Consider the following 24,366-nt stretch of genomic DNA (forward strand, 5'->3'; position numbering starts at 1 on the left):
GCACCCTGTTGTCACTGAACACAGGCTGTAGCAAAGGTGTGAAGCCATTTACCACTTATTAACAGATCCCAGGAGAAGTGATTTTCCTGTTTGCATAAAATGTGTGTATTGCCCTCTGACTCCTTCTGTTGCATCAGAGCTGTCACAGAAATGTGGAGCAAACTATGTGTTGTAAGGTTCATGGTCCAGCCACGTAATGACACAAATGACATTCCCATGCAGGCTCATCCCCTTCAGAATGCAAAACTGAAAATAGCAATCTGGTTTAAATCTCAAAAACCAAAAGTGCTACAGACCTAATGAGAGATCTTAAAATCTAATTTTCAGCACCACAAGCAGTGTTTCCTACCTAATGTATATAAGCAGTTTAAATGGAGCTGGGAGTTGCTTAGAGGTTATTCAACAAAGGAGTATTTACAAAGGTATCTTTACTTAGCCTACACCACTTAGGAACACTTTCAGTTGAGTAAAACTACCTTTTGTTTTGGACAGAAGTGTAGCATTAAGTTAATTAAAAGCACCACCCATTCCAGCTGACTTTACAAATTTGGCATATCCAGCATGTGTGACAAACTGAGTGTTTTCCAATGTGACCCAGCACTTACGTCACATTCCAAACTGGCCCTCATTGAAGAGGGCTGCAAGTATTTTTTCTGCTTTTGTGATACTCTGCAGCCTGATTATTCTACTGATAAAACTAATGTTCTACCAGCCAGTAATATTAATAAAACACCTTTAGATTGAATGAAAATTCTTCCTACTGAGCTAACAAGATGTCTGTGTCATACATGATCCCAGGTAAGTTCCAGCATTGCCTCTTTGCCAGTATCTGGCTATACTCTAAATTTATGATTTATTAAGAGCAGGGAATGAAAAGTGTTCTCATGGGACCCATACATTGCCTGACTGGGCTGGATTTCTGGGTAATCCTGAAGCACAGCTAAGAAACAAGGAAAACTGCAAATCCTTATGGGAATCCCTCCAAAGCTGCCACAGGTGTCTGCAGAGGTACCTGCTCTGTGAAATGTGGGGGATAGACAGAAGTCAGGGTAGACACCAGCTAGAAAGAGTAAGTCAGAAAGTGGAAATAGTCAGATTCCCCATTCTCTAGAGGGCCTGGTCTGGTGCAGCACATAGCTGCTCCATGTGCTCTCTTGTCGAGGAAAGCCCTTCTCAGCCACTTCACAAGGATCCTCATACACAGGCTTTCCTTGAAGCTCAGCTGACCTGCATTTCTAAGGGAGGGTTACTTTGCATGTCAGATGACGATGAATATTATTTTCGTTTTTTTCTTGAAGCTGTGAACTCCTGTTTTCCTGACCCCCACAGCTGTCTCAGTCCTGAGTCTGGGATTAAACTGCCTTGCTGCTCCTAGGCCAGTCTGATTTATTCCAGTAGGTTTGCACCTATCTTGCCCATGGGAGGGTAGACTGGTGACTGTAGCATTTGCCTGGCAACAGGAACTCCTTTTCTGTAGCTAAAACAACTCACAGGAAGGAAAAATGCCATGTCTGTACACCAGGCTTGCCAACAGCTGTTTCACTACTGCTTTCTGCACAGTCAAACCAAGGGCCATGGGACGCTGCTCTGTACCTGAGGCTGAGAGCACATTTACAGATCACTTGGAGCAGCTGCTCAGCCAGAAGTTCTTTCCTACTACACAATAAAGACATATTTTTAGCAGCAACAAAAATAGATTTCAACAAGTGTCTTGAAAACAGATACAATTTCACATTCCTCTTTGATACAGGGATAAAAAGTACTGGGCTTGCACACCTCTGAGTGTGGGGACCCTAAATGCTCTGATCATGTCTGACAACGGACGGTTGCACAAAAAACATACAAAATAAACATCATGCAGAAATACAATTAATTGAGAGAGCCTTTTTTGACACAGGAACTTTCCACACCATAACAGCACTGCAAACCAGTCTGTGCATGGAGGCCATTTATGCTAGGGGTACATTCATAGAATCAGAGAACAGCTTGAGTTGGAGGGGACCTTTAAAGTCATCTAGTCCATCCCCTATCAAACCAGATGTACCTGTAAAGGGACTTGTGGCCTCTGGAATTGAACATGTTTGCGGATAGATCATTCACCTCTCCGCTTCCTTTTGAGCCATCAGAGGCCAGGCACATTCAGATCACACTGCAAAGTCCATCTCCCCTTTTGCTGGGTGCTAAGGGAGGATCCAGACATAAAGGCTGCTATGTGAGAGACCAGCACGGCCAATCTGTTGTTATCTGCAGGGCTTGTGTTAGTCAGAGATGATGGCAGTGTGGAAAGGAGGTCATCTATCACAGCCCCAAGCTGAAAACCAAGGGAACTGCATCAAAGTTGGGAGTAGTATGGAAGACTGAAGACTGAAATCATACTATTTGAGGGCAGACTCTGCCAGTGTCTCATAGTCTTCTCTTGATCCTTGAGCTAGCTCTTTGAAACCCACATGGGAAGGCATTACCCTAGACATCCCTGCAGTGATAAAAGGAGATGCAGCTGCAGTTTTAAGAGCAGTGTGTTTGGGATTACAATTAGCCAGAGTTTAAACAGTGGCTGCAAAGAAGCAGGATGAGCTTGAAGATAGTGTAAGGCAGAGCAGACATCCCAGGACTAACTGCCATCAAATCTGCACTGGAACTGGGGCAGTGTAAACACACCAGTACCAAAGAGAAAGAGCCCTGCCAAGAGACCCATGAGCCTAGAGTCATGCTGGGAGGACACACAGGGTCACTCAGTGTTCAGCGGAGGATTTCCACGTCACGTTTTGCATGGCTGTCCCATGGAGGAATTAGGAAAATGGGGATGATGAGAGAGATGTGGCATTTACAGTCGGCACAGCCATCAGGCAGAGGGGCAGGGAAACTTGCTCTTCAGAACACCTCTCATGTATGGGAGCTGCAGGCTGAAGAAACCCCCCTGTCCATTTGACAAGGAGTTACCTGCCTGCAACAAAGCCCATAGAGACTTTTCATAAAATGCGGAGCTTTTACTAGCATGTGGTAGCATCCAGAGCACATCTGGGAGGTGAGGAGCTGAGACATGTACAACATAGAGAGGAGCTGGTGAGGAGGGCAGGGGCCAGCACCTGAGCCCTCCCTCTGCCTTGAGCCATGTGAGAAAGGTGTCTGAATTAGTGCTGAACTACTGCTCTGGTACTAGGGGCAGTGTGAGACTTAGATGTTTTTTTCAAGACTTTGTATGGGCACTAGTTAACTGCTAAAACAGCCAAAACATAAACCTGGACAATCCAACTCACTTAAACTTATTTTACCACTAAATAAAGAGTCCCTCTTTACTGTCTCTGCTCGGCTGCTGTATAACATTGCACAAAACACTGCTCCAACTTTTGTGGCATTTCTCAATGGGAAGAACTTGCTACTTACATATTCTCCTTCCTCTGTCTGGTCTCCTGATGAAATGTACTGGCAGGTGTGAAAGGTTTCCACTCTTACCTGAAAGAGTGACTTCTAAGGACTGAGGTTTTGTATCACAACCCAAGTGTGATTTCTAGGCTATATTGCCACACTCTTATGAAACAGGCAAAGCTTTCAAGATTTCCTCACACGGGTAACAAATATGCTAAACAGATGGTGGAAATGCAGGTTCACAGTGCTGCTGGGTAGATTTTATTCTGGTCAAAACATCTTTACAGGGCCAGTAAAAACAGAGGGAACCAGAGGTAAACATTGCATGGAAACGTATCTCCCCAACAGACAAAGGAGACCTTCCTGAAGCAGAACCTCTCTGTGACTTCCTTGGCTTGCAAGCACAGACACATCTACTTTATATCTGTGCACACACACACAAAGACGTGCACATGCAGAGATATATTTATACACATTCATACGCACACAGATGACTATATATACACACATGAATGTGTGTGTATATATGACGGACTGCACTTGTGTCTCTGCATATATAATTTAGTATGTTCTGCTGTATTTTTGACATTTGTTATGACATCTATAATTTGTGGTCTGAGAAGGCTGGGCCATGAAATGTGGTGAGCCAAACTGGTTTGCATGTCTTCACTGAAAAACAGACGGTTGGTTTAAAAGACATTTCCCCCCCCAAAAAAATGTAATTTTTAAAATCAGAATAAAAACCCCAACTATTCTTTTTCAGTTTCTGAGTTTTCACATTGCAAGGGGAAAACATGCTCCTTTGCACACTCTCTTCATCTTTCTTGTTTTACAAGCACTGGCCAAAGGCAGAAAAAGAAGCAAAAGCTAAGAAGTAGACATAGGGTTTGGTCTTGGCTATTTAATTTCTTCACTTTCTTCTTTTATATTACTAAATGAAAAATAAGAGGTGATATTTTGGGAGTTACAGAAAGCTGGCCTGCCAGTTTGTTTTCTTACCATCAGAATGATATCATGTTTTCCTAAATAAAAATAATTGATGAAAAATTTCCAACAAAAGAAAAAGTCACTCAGTTTTTTTCCATGAAATGTGTGTTTACTGAGAAGCATTGCTGTGAACACTCTCTGCTCTGGCTACTAGGGAGGATGTCACAAGAAGACCTTGGATGAGTGGGACAAATCCGGGTGTCCAGCATTCACAGAGGCCTCTAAGGGACATGCAGCCGAGGAAAGTGGTCATTGTGCCTTTTCCCATCATCTGCTCAGGTCCTCATGCCCTATATGAGCACCTTCTAAAGGAGAAAAATGGAGAACTGATGAACACTGGTCAGATCAAGTCCAGCCTTTGGGAAGAAAAAAACACAAACCTCTGTAGATCCTGGAGGATGGGAGGGCGAAGTCTTATCATTTGTACATGCTGAAAAGCAGTGAGGTTTGTGGTCATTCTGTGCTGAGTTCCACATTCTTTGGGGTACCCTTGAGAATAGCCTGACTCCTTCACAAAGATGATCTCTGCCACAACAAACAATGGTACCATCCCCAGAAAGCACTCATCATGATTCAGGGAAGTGAAGAATTACTAAGAAATTACATGATCCTTTAGCAGTCCGAACACCAGTCCTTTGGCCAAGGTGACTACACCTGCCTGGTAGCGTAGAAGGCCAGTGAAGGAGCAGGTGACAGGTCAGCAGTGCAGAGGGAGGTGTGTGTCCCACTCCCATGCCACTGGTAGCATTCAGCACTGGTCCTTTTAACCTCAGAACTGCTCAACCATCATTGAGCAGGAGGTAGAAACAAAATACGCCGACAAAACTTGGATGAGACAGAACCCCCTGTGCCATCAGGTATAGTAGAATACAAATAAACCTTTAAGAGAAAAAGCCCCAACTATCCAAGAAAATAAATGTTAGCAATGTATGAGTTCCCTCCTTCATCAAGAAGAGAATTTTTTTTTTTCAAACTGTGTATTTGAAAGCAGAGGTAGACAAGCTCATCTTATCTAAGACCCCTTCATCTAGATACCAAACATTGCCTTTGTAACTTAATATTTGTGTATCAACAACATGTTAAACATCAAGGCACTGCTGTGTTAGCCATAATAAAATAGTTATTTATCCACCAAAACCACAAACCCTAGATTAATAACTTGAGAAGTAAAGCCAGAATGCTGGGATAGTATGTGGGAGAACAGAAAATACACAGGAATAGTAAGTGCACCAAAACTTTGAATTAATCTTTCAAATAAATTTCTTCCCCCAAATAAAGTTTTTGAAGGATAAAAACATTTTATTAATTAAAATTGATTTATAAAGTCCTTTATTCTGTTTTGCTTAGATACAAAAGTTTTTCTCTTTGAAAGAAAAAGTTCTGTAGGAGAAGAGAGTCATATTCATATCCTCTTGTTTCAATACCTAATGCATCTTCTGTTCCCGTTTTCACATCTAGGAAATTAAAGTACAAGAGCCCAGAGAGAAAATGACATTCACAGAAAAGGATACCCTTGAATTCCTGGTCAAAAGAAGAAGACATACTAATTAATGAATAGACTTTTTACCACCCTCTGAATCTCCAGGAGGAATAAAAATATACCCCAAATTAGAGCTGAGATATCGAGTAATCAGCTACCTTTGTTCAGACACAAGGGCAGATGAAAGTAAAATGTCAGAATTCTTTCAAGTGAGGAAAAACACAACTCTTTCCCCTAGGGGGGAAAATCAAATTGTTATGTTTTTGTTTTTAATTTGGCTCCTTCGATGAGCAAATTTATTTACATGTAGATTATCACTGCTCCTACAGACATTTCAGCCCACGGTCTTCGGAGCCCACACTGTTCGTATGGGGGCTTGGCTCACAGTTGCTTTGCCATGGGACCTCTGCCAGCCACTGAGGCTCAGAGTGGATAACTCTTCCTCCTTCTGTCCCACCAGGACAATACCATCACAGCACACACCCTTCCTTGTGCCATCCGCCTCGCGGTGCATCACGGCTCTCAGGGCAGAGGTGCGTGTTCCCAACTCTCACGGGCACCATCAGGCAGCCAAGGCTGCACAACAAACTCTTTGAAATGTTCCCACACAGATGGGCTGGATCCTGAGACCAGTGTGATCCCTGGGAGCCGGTGGATTCCAGGATGCCAGGTGGCTTTAGGTGGGTCACAGAAGCAATGACCCACCAGAGCCACTGAAAATGCAACACCTGGTGCAGATATCTCTCAGAGATGGATTTAAAAGCTGATTTATTGTGGGTTCTGGAGAGTTGTAGGTTCCTTCTCTCTTTCCATAAATCTCTTATCCTACAGGACTTATCCAAGAAAATACTTCCTACCTAAAACTGGGATTTTGCAGCTCTGAAAGGAATCTGAGACTTTTGCTCCTGAGGACTGTGTCGTGACAGACTCCATAATGGAAAAGTAATGACTTTGGAACCGGCTTCTTTGGAAAAAAAAAAAAAAATTAAATTAAATCTGGGCCCTTATCCAGGTAGAGATCTTAGCCTGGCATTCCATCTACATTCTTTCTGTTATTAAAATAATTTAGGAAACCAGGAAGCCTGCTCTACATTCAATCATGTTAGCCCACGCTGTGTCAATTTGAATTCTGCCTGTGGTGATAACAGTTGAAAATCTGATGGGCCAGATACTGAACTGACAAAAATCGGCATTGCTCCATCACAATCAGTGGGGTTTTGCCAATTTACCCTTGTTAAAGATCTGGACCTCTACTTCTAGGCAGGCATTTTTCCAGACAGAAAAAGTCTCCTATCTCTTTGGCAAAGGAAAAAATAAAGGAACAGTTTAGCAATACTTTGGAGAGTGACATGACCATGATAATGCAACTTGAAAATTAAGCCCTTGGCTTATTTTCAGCATGCTTGAAGTTAACTAGAACCATGTCCAGGTTCTTCAAATGTGGTCAACAGGTAATATCTGGTACCATTTTTCAGCATAGATGCTACCAGATTCCAAGCTGAAGATTATTATTTTCCCATTTTAGTTCATTAGGATGACTTAACAACTCTGTTAAAAAATTCCTCTGATGAAGAAAATGACATTTGCATGTGTAAGAAGACACATAAAAATATTTTATGTTCCATCCAACTGCTTTTTCAAGTCTAAAAATATTTCTGAAGTTCATCTTTGCTGTAGAAAGTCCATAAGCCTGTGGAAATTATGCTTTTGGTATTTGACTGTCAGCTGATCAGCAATCAGGGCAGCTTAGCCTGATTCTGTGCACCATCCTGCCATAGTTCATGTGACGAGAGAACAGGGACAGGCAGTCCCTTCCCTCCCCACATTATCCTTCTGTGCCTGAGAAATGTTGCTCCTGACCTTCCTCAAGGTGACTCTGCAACTCTGCAACACAGTCCTACAATAGTCACTACTTGGAGAACTAGTTAAAAATGTTAGAAAACTGCAGTGTGGGTCACACTGCTTTGACCTAGAGGAAGAACCTGAAAAGCCTTCGTGGTTACACCTCCCCTCATCCTGTTGCCACCTGCCATTGCAGAAATGAAAGGGAAAAAGAGTGGGGGAAAAGGGACTTTGAACTTCAGAGAGAGTTATTTTCATCTGAAACATGACAGGTACTTTTTACTTGGGAAAAGAGAAAGAAAAATATATTTCCTACAAGACTAGTTTTATCAAAAGATTTGAGTTGGTTATGGCTGTTACACGGGAGCAGAGACTCAACAGTGATCACAGATGTCTAAATGCATCTTTGAAACTATCCTGAAGGTCTTGGATTCTATTTGCAAAGAAAAGGGCCCAGGATTCATTTGTGGCTCCAAAAGCAAATGACAGAGAAGATCTTGCTTTTATCAAGCTAAACACCCTTCCCCAAGGGCTTCATGCATAGCAGTCTCTGCTGTCCCATGAGTCATACTCTGGAATTTGTGGGGACCCCACTTGTGAGAGCCAGCCAAACCCATGACAGGGAAAATGCCCACAGTTCAGCTGTATGGACAGTCACCAGACCATGCTAAATCCTGTGCCTTCAGCCTGTAGCACAGGCCTGCCAGGCCTGGCATCAGGAGCCTGCTCAGTTTGCAGGTATGTCTGTGCACTTACATATCGACTTTGCAAGCAACAGGCCTGGCCAACACCTGTGGGTGCTGCCACAGCCAATAACAACACTGAGTGTGCACCAAAAGGGGTATTCAGATTGTTGTGTCCAACCATCTCCCTAACAGGCGGGACAACATTACTTAAGGCAAGCCAAATCTTCTGAGCTTTTGAACATCATGAAAAATATGTGGATAGGAAATCCTCCAACAGTTTCCCAGAAAGGCTAAATTTGAGCCAGTCACAACAGGACTCAAACAGAGATACGGATGAGTAGAGAAAAGGCATTGAAAATTGAGTAATAGCACTCCGTTTCTTTAATTGGCCTTCATTTCCATATCCTCAGAGTACTAGCATGGCTTCAGCAATGCAAAGGCTTCAGTTCTGCCTGCTGGGGAACTTCCCTTGGGAAGGATCACCTCCAGTGACAGCTCCCATACCAACCCCTCTGCAGAGAGCAGGGCTGCAAGGAAGGCAGTGCAGCAGGACCACCCACCAGCCCCAGCTAATGGCATAAGGCTTGCTCTGAGTTAACAGCTGACAGAGATGTAAGCAGCAAACCAGCTGATCAATTTATTCAAGTAAGCTGGAGAATATCCAGCAAACCTTGCTTTTTCATGGAACAGAATGGAGCTTTACACCTGTCTTTTTCTTATCCATCCTATCTTCAGCTTCTGCAGTGAACTGCAGAGCCTGCTCTGACAATTCAGATCTGAACTGAGATAATAATGTGTAGTGGGTTAGTCTTCATGCTTTGGCAGAGACCATAAATCCTTTAGTTTCTTTACTTGCTTTGAGGGACTTTCTGTTTTGTTTAGTTTTCAGAGCAGATAGAATCCCACTGATGGCATTTAAATGCATCCATCACAATGAACTCCAAGATGCAGGAAATAACATTTTCTTGTACTTAAGCATCTCAGGAGACTGCAATGAACGTATTAAAATTTTAATCACAAACTCCTTGCATTTAAATCACAAAGGATTCACTGTGCTAGAGAATTTCACAATATGAAACTCCTTTATAAATTTGTGGCAGATAGCAATTTTCTGTCTGGGAAATGTAAATCAGTTATTAATGAGCCAAATTGCTAACATCAAAACTGGTATCTATATGCAGGAAAGAGAAAAAAATCTTTCATAGGCTTATAAAGTTCTACATGTACTATCTGGAACAATTTTAATCCCTGTTTCCTGTACTTAGAGACATCAAACTGCATCTCATTCTACAACAATATATCTGCCTGATCCATGCATGGTGTCGTAGGGCTTTGGAAGTGATGATGTGAAAATTAATAGCTGAAAAACTATTCTGAAAGACATATACATTTCAGACTTTATAACAAGAGACTAGTTTTTGGTTCAGGTGATTGTAGTTCTTGTACAGGCTTAAAACAAGGCAAGAAGACAGTGAGGTTCAAAGCAAGTAGCAAGGCAAAGTCTACAGCATCCTCTAGAACCATGCAGGCTCCTCAACAGCTACAAGCACAGACCAGAACCCAAGACCTACCCCAGCAATCCTGCCTTGACCTGAGCCTGTGTTCTGAATTTCAGACCTGTCCTTGAATATACTGTTGAACAAAACAAAAATTTTGGGTTTTAGCAGTTTCCATATGTTAGGATCCTAGCTGAGCTCAAGCACATTGCTACAAGTACTTGAAATTTAATTATTTTGCTATTTTTTAAAGTGCATTTAAAAATCCATTGCCATTGTCAAAGGGTGCAAAAGGTGGTAAGTAATACAAAGTGGATTCTGGGGATGAATTTGCTATGTAGCTAGAAACTGAGTACTGAGATTTTAAATCCCAGCTCATTATTGGAATTAATTCTGAATCCTTGCAACTCTTTGCTAATGCCTTCATAGAAAACTACATAGTTTGCATCACTATGAGATTACCCAATTCCTTCACTTGCACAATTGTTCCAATAATCAAGAGTGGACTTAGTCTCTGCAGGTGCAAGAGCATCTCCAAATAACACAAATAGTTCAATAACCGAAATGGACCTTATTGTATGAGTAGCAGTTTACAGGCTACCGGTTCTTCTGCTTGCTGATTTTTTCAGCAGAGCTTAAGAGATTTGGAAGGAATTGCCACAAAGATTTAAATTTAAATGTAGGGCAGAGGCAGATAAACTGATTAATTAACTGATCAATTCCATAAGGAGCTTAAAGCCTATCTTGTAATTTACAAAGGAAGGCGTGGGATGCAGTGCTGTCTTCACAAGGGTATCTCCCCGTGTTGGAGTGTGTCCCATGAATAAAACAGTTTCATTTCTCTCCTAGCAGTGACACAGCTTCAGAGGCATGCGGGTGGAGAATTTGCCTCCTGCAGCACCATGTGTCCTCCATGCTCCAGTTTGCCTTAAACCAGATGGAAAGACAAAGATTTGTTGTTTGAGGCTCGCAAAGGGCAGCTTCAAACCACGGCTCCTTCCAGTTGTCAGGGTGCTGGAGCGTGAACTCCAGCCAGGATACGTTCCGTGCAGCTGTCTCACTTGCATACAAGCTGTGGTGTGTATTTGCAAGTCAGTCGGGACCACTTTCAGACCATCTCCTCTAGGTGCCTGCCTGCGTTGCCATAACAACTAGTAAGAGAGTGATGGGCAATTCGGGCTCCCCACGCTCCATGGTTGCCAGACTCTATTCCTTATATAGGCAGTGGAAAGGAGTAGGCATCTAAGTTAGGCACCTAAAATCAACAGGCTGACTACACCCCACACACACCCACCCCCAGCCAGCTGCTAGATTCCTGGCTGGTCCCTGCAAGCAAGAGGGACCCACAACACCCTCACCACTCCTGAACTCACTTCCTCGTTTGACTTCCTCTTCCAGTGTGTCAATCGAAGTGACAATACGACATCTGGGAAATGCTCCAAATCTATCCATTTTTAAAGTGAAGTGCTCAGTGGCAGTGAAACAGCCAGAGCTTTTTGCTCATCATAGTATTAGAAACGTTCGGATTTCTTTGCAGTTGGGTAGAGAATGGTAAATTCTACCATTGCACCCAAAAGGTTTTTACATGCATTTCCAAATCTTTCATCCTGCAAGTGTATTCCACAGATACAGAATCAGACAGACATCCTTTAAGCTTCAGAATAAAGAACAAATATTTAAGAAAAAAACACAAACACCAACAAAAAACCCCAAACTTGCTGTAAGTATAAGACCTTGAGACAGCTGCTTGTCCTGAAAGTTGAGAAGAACATTCTTTGCAACTATTTGTGCAAATTCCAGGTCAGTTCACATTTTTTGGAAAGATGTCAAGCCTCTTCTCATCTTCAGTATCTCTTCCATTTTTACTGGTTTTTCTCTTGCACATATGTAACTCCCCATCAGGCTTTAGCAGTGTCACTAATACCTGTCCGGAGGTATCTTCCTCTTTCATCCCCTCTGCAGGTGAAATAAGTGGAGTATCTCACATTGGTAATCTGTGATTTTTTTTGTTGGGCTTGGAGGTTTCTGTCTTGTTCTTGTTTGGTTGTTCTTGCACAGGCGCTTTTACAAGCTGTTTATTTTTTTTAATAGACACAGTGCCGTGTATTTATGATAGGGATGTCCAAAGAAATGACCTAGCAAAGAATTGGACCATACACTTGGAGCAGAAGGTGGTGTGATTCATGACTTGCCTTAATTCCTGGAGGAATTCATTCCAGATGTTCAGATAAACAGCTGAAGCTTTTTTCAATGACCAGGAATTACATTATTCCAGCAGAGTGATATCTGTGACAAGGGTGACCACTCAGGAACTTCAGCAATTCAAACAACCTTCAAGAACATCCAGAAAGGGCGAGTTTATGCACTTCATTCATACTGACTTCTGTTGGGATTCAATCCTCTCTTCTCCCTTGATCCATCTAAAAGCTTGGTACCTTGGCTGAGCTCTTTCATCTGCCCTTAGAGAGAGGCAGATTTCTTCAGGGAACAAAGAGTTGCCTTACTCCAGATGCCTGGTTGTTAGGCAGCTAAAGAGAGGAACAATAAATCTCATGCTTGGAGTCAGTGGGCAGTAGGCACTCTGTAGGAGTCAATGATCTCAGTACTCCTGGGCCTCAGCAGGAGATTTTGAGTTTGATTTGATGATCCATGCAACGATAATATGGAGAATGTGAAGAGGGGGTCTGACGGGCTCTGCACAGCCTGTGCTGCTGCAGAGGCTCTGTTCTGTAAAGGGCTAGAGGCCTCCATTCCCAGGCCCTCTGAATTACCACAGTCTATCCAAGGCATGGTGAAAGCATGGATAACTGAACTAAGTTTATTCTTAAGAGTAGGATCTGGACTCTGGAGCCACCTGAAGCTCATGGGGAGTGTTTTTCATAGAATCATAGAATAGTTTGAGTTGCGAACAACCTTTAAAGGTAATCTAGTCCAACTCCCCCTGCAATGAGCAGAGACAACTTTAACTAGATCAGGTTGCTTAAAAGCCTGAACTGGAATGTTTCCAGGGATGAAGCATCCACCACCTCTCTGGGCAGCCTGTTCCAGTGTTTCTGCAGTTATCCACTGATGCTGCTTTGAGTAGACAGGAATTCAAGAGATTTCTTTAGCTACAGGAATATAGTCTCTCTGCTCACCAATCCTCCTGTCTGCTCAAACTCATCTTCAGCCAACTTGTGGCTGTGCCCTTCCAAGACACAAGGTTACCAGGGCAACAGGAAATGTACTTGTATCAATCCCCTGCTGCTCGCACCTGGATTAAAGTTAATGTAGCCACTCACACTCTGAATATTAAAAAAAGGTAAGAAAAGGAATGGTTCTCGTGGGAGTCCACCAAAAAAGGTCTAGTGATAGGGATATAATTTCCATCACGGCAGCATTCTCTTTACTCAAGGATACCCAGATACTCTGATTGTTTTAAACTGTGTGAGCTAAACCAATCATTTCAAATTATATTTTCAAGGTCATTTGTTGAACATCTGTGGGACATTTTTTAATATTGGTTATGTTCAAGAATTGCAGAATAAATGGAAGGGTAATTTGAAGACTGAGAAAAGAAAGTTTTCAATTTTCTGTGAATGTGTCAGTCACACTTACCCACTTTCTCAGTGTGCAGGGGTCACTTTGGCACACCTGGACTGAAATCAGTGACATCCGTGGCATGAGTCAATATTCTCTGAAAAGAACGGTGGCTGCCAGCTCAGGCTCTTTGATGTTACCGTTTGGTTTTTGTCTTGCTGAAATGCCATTCCCTTTGATATTTGAGGCAGATACGCAAATAAATTAAAGGAAGAGCTTATTTATGCTGAGTGCATGAAAATGGCACTTGTGCGTTCAAATGGATGTGGAAACTGCATTTACACGAGCATTTTATCTGCAACAGACAGGGCTCCATGACTAGATGCCTGCCATGACACAGGAACGAGCAGCTAAGGCAAGAGTTGTATTTATCTATTCTAATATGTAATTCCAAAATATGACCTTTCCCTTCAGTTATTATTTATGTAATTGCACAGCCAAATTTAGTCGGTGCATTTGAAAGCATAATTAATTGCAATGCACTTGGTAATGTTCCATTCTGCACCACCTGTAAGTGAAACTGCTGTAATACAAAATTGATTTTTGGAAGGGTTTTCATCACACTGTGTGGACTGAAAATAATTCGTGATCCAGGAGGGCAGTTACTTTTATCCTCCTAATTGGATATGCTGGCAGTTCTTATGCCCTTGTGGTCAGATGTTAGCCTCATTTGCACAGTTCCAACCAGTGGAATTACCTCACTTGGGTGGTCATGTGTGTTTTTAAGAATATAATTCACACTTTTCCGTTTTGCAGCTGTTGAACCGGTTTGTGTGAGCCATGACTTTGCTCTGAAAGGATCAGAATCTCTATTGCCTCAGTACAGCACTGAAAGACTACCTATGGCATAGGCTTAGGGGTGGCTCTCACAAGCCTTTGCAGCTACTGTCAAGCCTTCAAAAGCATTCTGGTCTGGAGGTGCCTTCTCCACTGATTTTCACCATTTGTTAATGTTTGGAAGAAAGTGTTTACAGAAAGACAGTGTGACAGTTTCCCAATACTTTGGTTTTGGCAGCAGAATCAGCTTAAGAAACTCTTCTTTCTCCTTTCTCCTGCCTTTGCCATGCAGGTCACTGACCTCTCGGTTGTGCCAACACAACTATTTGTAAAGCAGTGTGATGCCCTGGATAAATTACATAATTCAGGTTAAAATGCCTTCTTTTCTTTTTCCCAGCTTTTGGCTTTTAGGGATGAAAATGGCCAAAGGGGAGGAAAGCTTTCGTGAAAGAAGGAGTGGCTATAGAGGGAACTGTCTACAGAGATTACCACTAAAACCCTCAATATTGTGAAGCTCCTATTCTGAACCTCTCTTGTTGGTGTTTGGGGTTTTGTGATGGTTTTGGGTTTTTTTCTAAAGCATGCTAAGTAGAAAGAGGAAGCTGGCAAAACCTAAAAACATGAGACTCATGTATTTTTATCTGCCTCAAGTGCAGATTAGTTGTTGGAATACTAAAATGCCCTCTGAAAAATTCTCAGACATGTTTGGGGCTTTTCTTAATTCATGGGATACCCTCAGCCAGTAGTTTCCCCACCCATGTTTAGAGAACTGCTGCTGTGGCAGTTCAAACACTGAGCACACGGATCCACAGAATGAGCCTTTGGTGCACACCACATGGATGAAGCCTCTGAGAGCAGAAGCAGGACTGCAAAGGAGGAGGAGGACAGGGCAAGGATTGGGACAGAGGGAAAGAACACCAAAAAAGCTTCATCTCAAAAGACAAGGACCACTGGGCTGCTGGGACCTGTCAGGGCATGAACCTCCTCACAACTGGAGGTCCTGGAAAGGAGTGCAACCTTGGGATGGCCGGGATGGTTGGCAGATGACTCTGAAGGTGATGAGATCCAGGAGCTTCACGTACTATAGGGCTTACTGCTAGAAGACTGATAAACCTGAGATTTTTCACTGCTTTTGTGAACTTCTTTTGAATGAACAGGGTTACGCTGGTTATCTGAAATAGCCAAGAGGCAAGATAACCAGGAGGGAAAAAGAAGAAGAATTAGAAGAATATGGAAGAAACATGTGACTGAGGAAGTTAACACAGTTTCAATTTGCTAGAAAATAGCTTTCAGTGTGGACAGCTTAAGAAAAATGGGAAGCAAGATCAGCACCTCTTATAAAATAGTAGTACTTATTTTCAAGTACTCACACTAAGATTGTTTTACATCATATTTCACTGGAATAAAACTGGACAAGTCCAAGAAACATATCTGAGAAGATTTTCCTCAAGACCTACCAGATCTTACATGGAAAGTGTCTATAAATCCCAAAAAGAAAGCAGTGTTGATTGCAAAAAGGAAGAAGAAAGAAGTTTCAACAACTCAGAACAAGAATATGCTGGTGTTTGGTTTTTGGGTTTTCAACAGCAGTTAAAAATTTTTCAGAAGTTGAGAGACTAAATTTTTTCTTTTCTTTTTTTTTTTCACAGGGGAAATGAAATCTCTTTTCTAAACTGATTCTAATACTGATGATTTTAATGCCATTTACAAGCTGAGCTCTCTGTGCATGAGCTATCTCTATCAATGTAATAAGAACATAACGAAAACCCAGACAGATATTCAGGTGAGCTAGTTCCAGCAAAGCACATTAACAGTGGTGGTGGTTGCAGCAGTGGAAACAGCCAAGTTTCCTAGGTTGTCTCAGCACTAACATCCATTCAGAAATCATAAAAATTTTATTAATAAATCCTAAGTATAAAAGGTTCTTTAAATTCCAGATTGTTTGGGTGATAGAGACAATAAATTTTCAAAATGTAATAATCCATTTTAGAGAACAATCTCTTTGACAGATTTTGACTCACTTGCTTTGAAATGCAATAAAATAGATTAAAATAAAAAGTGTTAATAAAAACACGAGCTGGGGGATTAAGGACAGATGGCTTACAAATCAAGGAAATAGTAATCTTCTTCCAGTAACTAGTTTAGACAGAATCGAGGTTATCAAGAACAAGAGTGAGGTGAGCCATTTGCATACTATCTAAGCTATCCTCTTCTTCTGCTTGAATTGCAATCACTAAAAGGGCATAGATTTTTGGAAAATATCATGTTGTCTGTAACATCCCAGCAAATATTTTCCATAAACAGATGTCAGCCTGCTCTCTGTGGGTAGGGATGTAAGAATTCAGCATGGGCAAGTTGCAGAGAGTGACTGGTTTTCAGAGACATAACATGGCTTTTCCTCTCCCTGACCCGGATGATAACAATTCTAGTGTTCTTCAGGGGGTAGGACTGAAACCAATTTCTTAGAGCCAGCACCAGGGCTTGCAGACTTCACCAGCTGCCAAGCTTTCACCTGCAGTTTGGCAGGCATCACACAAGTACATGCACCACAACAATGCATTTGCTTGTAAAATAGTCTCATATAAAACATTACGTGAAATAGTGCTTCTGAAAACCAGATAAAAGGTGTTTTGAAAGCCAAAGCAAGTTTGCAAGTCTCTGTTTGCAAATATTTTCTTTGGTATACATCCAGCTCTACTGGGAGAGATCAGTTTCACTTTAATGCTAGCACCCTTAAAGTGAAGTAGCTAGTTTCAGCATGCAATTGAAGAAAACTTTCTGCAGATGATGGAGAGAAATAGACACTGTGAGAGAGTAGCTCGTTCTGACTCTATTAGACACCCTTTAGGGGATGATGAACTGCCCCCTGGAGATACACATATCTCCTGATTGCGAAGGAAGTACAGATGGTTAGTTTGGAGAAGACACTGATGAGTCACATTACTGTTGTTAATGACTTACCTTTTTGCCAACTGACACACCTTAGACAGGACTTCCTGGAAGAAATCAGAGACTGTGGTCCCTTTTCTTGGGGCCAGCCATCATTCTCTTCCATTTGCACTCACACTCATGGGCTAGGTGGGCCCAGTTTAATTGACTTACAAAGCACAGCTTGAGAAAGGTTCAGCTGCGGCAACCACCTGCTGACAGGAATGATTATTACATAGGCCACAGCTAAGAGTGGTCCCACGACTGCCTTCCACACACCTACAACAGCCTTTTTCACAACAGGGCTGAGACAATCCAATATCTACCTGCTGGAAGGACAGCTACCAAGATGATGGAGCAAAACTATAGGAGTGGCAGATTGTAGCAAGGGTTATGATTGTAGCAAGACTGTGTTTCTTCCACAAAGAAGAAGCACAGATTGGGAGGTTCAAGGAGGAAGGCTTTATCAACTAGGCAGGGCATGCAGTGCTGGAACAGGTTATTGAGACAAGTTTTGGGGTCTGCATCTCAGACAGACTTCAAGACTTGACTGAAGAAAGCCACAACCAAGCTAACAAAGCACCAGTGACAGTCCTGCTTTAAGCAGGCAGCTGGACTGGATGAGATGAAGAGGTCCCTTCCAACCGCATTTCTGTGGGAGGCTGAAAGTGTCTCAGAAAAATTCTCCACTTGAGAGTGCTGTGTATGCTCCCTTCCTGTTCTCTCCTTCTTCTGTGCTCCACATACGTCAAGCAGCAGCTCCCAGAGGTCGTACAGGAAAGATTATTTCCTCGGTATGCCTTCCTCTTCCTCATACTCTTTCTTATGACCTCAGCAGAGCTGCAGACATTTGCCTACAGAAATAATGTGACCTTTTGACAATAGAGTCATCCAGCAATTTGTTCTCGTTTGAAGCTATTTTCCCCAATTACCTCTTAGGTTTTTCCTCAGCCTCTTTGCCACCAATGGAAAGACTTGTTGTGCCTGGAATGAGAAGGTTTGGTTACCATTCACCACAGTGTAGTGCCCAGTTCAACAACATGTACCAGAAACTTGGTTTCAGCCAGGAATTCTTCTCTTCAACAGAACTTCCCAAACATTTCTTGAGGGTTTTTAAAGCAGAAATGGTAGAGAAAGGTAAGCTTATTAAAAATTATGCACTGCATCATGGAAAAGCAAGTAAGCTGGGCTGAAGCAATAGTGATGGCATACGTAAACACATTACCAGTTATGAAGTTCGTAATTCAGTTCATATAGATATGAGTTGTGTACATTTATAAGTACATATGCATACATCTCCAATTGTAGGGAGATATGTGTTTACATGGTGATATATACATATATAAAAATTAAACACAAATAATTGTGCAGATTAATTGGTTTCTAAGTATATGCTTTGTGGTTACGGAGGAAAAAGGCAGATACTACATAATAATGCAACACATAGTGAGCCACTTAATTTTGACTGCCTCACCTGCTCTTTCTACAATAATTGCCTTACAGCATTAGTACTAAAATTTAATGCAGACAGCTTCATATCACTGATATTTGGTACAAATATAGAGCAAAATGACTACCTGCAAGATTTTTTTTTTTCCATTTCAGTGTCTCACTGTACCACAGAAGTCAGGCAATACACAATATCCAGTAATCCACTATGCACAAGCTGCAAATTGGCACTAGGATGAATTCTTAGAACTTATGACTGAGATCAGACATCAGTGAAAGATGCAAATTATTTACTTTACAGTCCATTTCCCTCCTAGAAATTCCCAAAATACAATGGACATTCTTTAAATGAATTACGAGTCTATTTTAATCAGAAGCAACTTCTCACAAACCAGAAATGCCTTTAAGAATGGAAGACACTTTTCCAGGTAACAGATCTAGTGACTTTAAAACCATAATCTTATTATATACATGTAAAGTTTTGATGGATATTTTGAGCTAACATTTTTACTAGCCATAAACTATTATTCCCTGCCAGACTGAGATAGCTAGCCTGAGGGGAAAAAGTATTTCACTCTTAGAAAGCAAGGCACATAAAAAAAAATAGTGGGGAAATGCTATTTTTAAACAGACTCTGAACATTTTTCTAATAGGTTTTGTGTAAAATATGAAATATGTTGCAGATACTGAGCACATGGTGTGTCAGAAAGCTTGGATCGGTGTTCTTTTGGGATGTCTTGCACAATTTGCTCTTGTTTTTTTTTCCAGTACTGATCACCAAGGTTTCCCAGAAAAGCAAAATACCTCTGTTAAAAAAATGATAGGGGATTTTACTGTTAAGTTTTCCTTTTTTCCTACAGCAAACATTAATGGAGTAAGTGGTCATAATGGATGGTCAATTCCACTGAGTGTCATTCACCAGAAAACCCAGAGCACACAGTATCACAGAATCACAAAATAAGCTAAGCTGGAAGGGACCCTCACACCAGGTGTTGTTGCTAACACCTTTTCTGGTTTTTAGCTGTAGGCCTTCCTTGCACTTGACCTGGCACCAAGGACCTGCCCGCTGTCAGAAGTCACTGTCCCGCCCCACTAGGCATGAAGTGCAGATATCAGAACATCAAGCACTACGTGGGTTGGGATCCCTTCCTAGCCCTCCCTCACCTCCCTTAACACATAACGTGGGTATTGGAGTGTTGCTGCATAGTTGCACCATTCTTCATGTTCAGCTTGTAGTGTCCTTCCCTGAAAGGCGACAGGGAGAAGATGATCCACCAGCCCCAGTGCAGCCCTGTGCCACTGGTCACTGTCCCTCTGTAGCAGCCCTAGGTCTGTGGAAACCTCTTATGCTCTTTCAGCATAGGCTAATCAGAAGCACCAAAATCCACATTTTGGTCTCCAGTGCTTTGTCTTCTCACTACACTGCACCCTTCTACAGCATTTTTATGAGAATAAAACAGCACATGGCTTCACCAGCCTTTGAAGACAGAAGAAGGATGAAACCGGTACACGACATATCACACATCTTCTAGGACCTAGATGCTAAGGTTCCTCCCCCTCTATGCTACCTGCAGAGATAAAGGGTAGCCTGTGAGAGACCATGCTGGGGCCTCATCAGGAACAGCTGTGTGCTGTTCTCAAGATTGTCACTACTTTGCCTGGTTAAGACATACCCTGGAGTGAGTTTGCTGTGGCATAAAAATGACTCAGGACAGAAACAGACACAAAAACCACCCACCTTCAAAGTCAGAGCCCTAACTAATTTAGAAAACAACTCCAGAGTCCTGTCGTCATCAGCTGCTTATAATTAAGCTGCATTTTCAAAACATTGCCTTTCCCACCCACAGAATGGCCTGAAACATACAAGCCATCACATGAAGAGCATGAAGGAAGAGAGAGGAATTGGATGGTCAGTTGTCTCTTAAGAAATCCATGGTGCAGAAAATGGAAAAAAACCCTCCAGAAATATCATCTAGGGCTGGATTATGATCCACAGGCATCCCAAAATCAAATACTTTGTTGACTACTGTTAATTGTGGGAGGGATTTTCCTACACAGAAGTATGATATGAAAAGGAAACGCTTCCAGGGGAGAGGACCTTCCCTTATTTGAGAGCGTGTGAGTTTCTGCAGGCCAGTGACTTTGATGATGTTCATTGAAACAGTGAAAACAGTTGTAAGACAGCAGTGTTTTAGGAAACTTTCAGGAGACAGTTTGATCCCCTACAGTGTCTGAGCTTCCTCAACAGTGTTTTGATGCTTTAGCTGAACATCAGTGTTCTGTGCAAAAAGTGAAACACACAACCCAGGCCTTAGCTTGACTAGAGGCACCAACGAGACTGAAAGGAGGAATATGTAATCAGCTGGCTGGTTACTGACGTTGCCTCTTTATGCATAATCTCCACCCACTTCTTCACTTCATCGGCATGGAACAATGCCCTATTGTATTAGTTAAAAACAGGCAGTTCCTCCAAGACAGACATCTCTCTCTTGAAGCACAGGCATCTGCAGTTCTGTCTACAAGCACAGGCAGTTGGTCAAGTTTCCATCTTATCCCATTCCAGTTTCCTTCAGCGCATTTGGCAACAGATCAGCAAGTGAATCCAAACAGTGGTATTTAAAGCTCTCAGAACCTCTCTTGTTTCCTAATCTTCTAGATAATTAAATTCTGTGCACATATTCGGTATTAACATTGAAACAGATATTTCCCCCTTCTTGTGCGTTTTTTAAACAGGTGTTCCAATATCCTGAAGAAAGCTGAACTATAAGCCTCAAGTATGTGTATATTATGATATATTCGAAACAGAAACAAAATGTTTTCCGTGTAGCAGCTTCTGCTTGTCACAGAGGCAAAGGCACTTGTATGAAAATCTTGTTACAGCACCCACCATCTTTTTCCACCCTAATGCCACAGTACCCCAAGGCAAGGCATGTCTTTTACCACTTGCAGGGAAGTGCTGGGGCCTCTGTCCTCCACCATACCTTGCAAACCAGGCAGGCTGGCGGAGCCTCTGCCAGCCAGCTGCGACAAAGGATGTGTCCCATTAGGACCTGCAGCCAAAAGGTGCCTACCGGAGTGTTGCAGCCCACTGCCATGGGCTGCTAAGGGTCTTCTGTACCACAACACACAGTGTGCCAGGCATGCCATGGCAGCATCAAAGCTCAGGACACAGGTTTCTGGCTTTGCTCACCCTCTTTCAGGTGTCATTTGACCATTTTGCAGAAGTTTAGTCATTGTCCCAAATGGTTTTAGGCTGGGTTTGGCTCCTAATTAATGTCTGTCATCTAAGAAGTGAATTTGCTGGGTCAGAGTATGAACAGTGTTGCTCCTGTCTGCTCCAGAGAAGACGACCCCGAGAGATCTTCCAAACCCCTCAGACACTAGCATAGCAACTTCTCCGCCCTTCCTTGCATAAATATAATCCAAGCCAGATGTTGGTTGAGGATCCTGCCAGGGGTAGGGACTGTGGGAACACCTTATTCTTTGGACTTAATGAATAAAACAAGACCAGAGATGACTGCAGAGTATAAAATATTGAGTTTAGCCTTGGGTAATACGACAGGGTGTCCTGGGTTTCCAACAAAGTACTTAGATAACCTAAATAACCTAATCTCCTTATGCAGTAAGTATTGGGAATTTGTTAGAGGCAAGAGCATACAACAAAGAGAAAAAAATCACCTTGCATCTTACATCACAGCCAGAGGAATTTTTGCACAAATTGCACCAATATCCTTATACCTTGTTGTGCAGATGACTCAGAGACATACCTTACAAAATAGAACCTTTTTTCTCTCTTTCAACTGATCATTATAGAGGCGGGCCATACCGGATTTTCATAGGTGGATTACCTTGCTTAGGGACTAACAAGGCTGGGGGTACTTGGAGGCAGCAGCACAGGTCTGAAACCAGAGCAGCTGCCTTCACTCTGGGGGTCCCTGTGTGAGTGCCACAGTTATGTCCCCAGCCTCCATTTCCTTTACAGACACTCACTGCATCTTGAAACAGGCAGACTTGATCAGTTCTGTCAGATTTCAGGCTTTGCTTTTTGAGGTTAATTTCTCCTTTTCCCACTGAATCACAGAACCATAGAATATTCTGAATTATAAGAGACCCGCAAGGATCATTGAGTCCATCTCCTGGCCCTGCACAGGACACCCCAAGAGTCACACCATGTGCCTGACAGAATTGTCCAAACACTTCTTGAACCCTGTCAGACTCGGTGCTGTGACCACTTCCCTGGGGAGCCTGTTCCAGTGCCCAGCCACCCTCTGGGTGAAGAACCTTTTTCTAGTATCCAACCTAAACCTCCCCTGACACAGCCTCAGGCCATTCCCTCGGGTCCTGTCACTGGTCACCACAGAGAAGAGATCAGTGCCTGCCCCTCCTCTTCCCCTCACAGACTGCAATGAGGTCTCCCCTCAGTCTCCTTTTCTCCAGGCTGAACAGACCAAGTGACCTCAGCCACTCCTTGTGTGGCTTCTCCTCAAGGCCTGTCACCATTTTTGTAGCCCGCAAGCGAGACATGTGGTAGGCAGAGCAGCACCCTGGGCAGGGTGTGCTCTGCAGCAACCTGCCAGCTGCCTAGCAGAGACATGAGGGCAGCAAACGGCTGATAACCAGGTGCCACTGGGGAAGGTACAGGGAGCCTGGCGATCACCCATCAGGTGTTTATTAGACAGGTACTATTCTGGCCAAGTGGGGGAAGATTATATTCAAGCTCAAGACAAGCTTATCCAAGCATGACAAGCTGCATATAGTTCAATGCAAAAATTTGCAGCAAGAAATTTCAATCACAGAATAGCTTCCAAGTAAAAATTGCTTCTTTTCTTATTTTTGTAGCTTTTCTTCTCACAGGCATTCGGCTGTTGGCCTCCTCTAGAACTAGCCACTGTTAGCTTCATTCTGGATCATGAAACTGTGAGGGAAATCATTTAAATGTACCTGTAATTAGGAAAACAACCAGAATCATCTCTAGCAGAAAATCTGCAGGCTTACCCAAGAGCTGTATTCTGTCCAGGATTGTGATTTACCTGTACCCATAATTTCCCAGGGAAGACTTCTAAAGAGCATGTCAGAAGAACATGATGCTCTTTGGCCTAAAATGTAGTGTCCAAACTTTCTCCACATACTTTCTGGCAACAGGTAGCCCTCTCTGGTAAACCTTTTTATGCCCCAACATACAGCCTGCCTTTTCTTCCTTTCCAAGTGCCAAGACTCCAGATGAACTCCCAGCACGTAAGCCAAGAAGACACTGCCACATTCATGGGGGACAAAGAGACTTCACTGGCCCTCCACTTTAGCAACACTTCCAGAGAAAGGGACAAGACCAAGTTACAGCATTCCAGGTGCTGGTGAGGAGAGCACAGCCTGACTACAGCCACTGGAAAGCCAGATGAGTGTCTGCTCCCCTTCTGAGAAGAAGCCAGAGCTCAAGAACATGAAAATTCCTGGGCCTGGTCATGCCCATCGTGTTCCATGTACTGAAGCAAGGTACCATCAGCGACCATTTTGGTCATCTGGGGAGGTTTAGGTTAGATAAAAGGAAAAATTTTTTAACTGAAAGGGTGGCCAGGCATTGGAATAGGCTGCCCAAGGAAGTGACAGAATCACCATCTTGGAAGTGTTCAAAAGGTGCGTAGATGTGGCATTTAGTGCTATGCTTTACTGGTGAACACAGCAGTGCTGTGTTAAAGGTTGGACCTGATGATCTTAGAGGTCTTTTCCAACCTTAATAACTCTATGATTTGCAAAGCAAAGCCCAGCCTTGATCACAACC

The sequence above is a fragment of the Corvus cornix genome, chromosome 1 (assembly GCF_000738735.6).
Source record: "Corvus cornix cornix isolate S_Up_H32 chromosome 1, ASM73873v5, whole genome shotgun sequence".
NCBI lineage: Eukaryota > Metazoa > Chordata > Aves > Passeriformes > Corvidae > Corvus > Corvus cornix.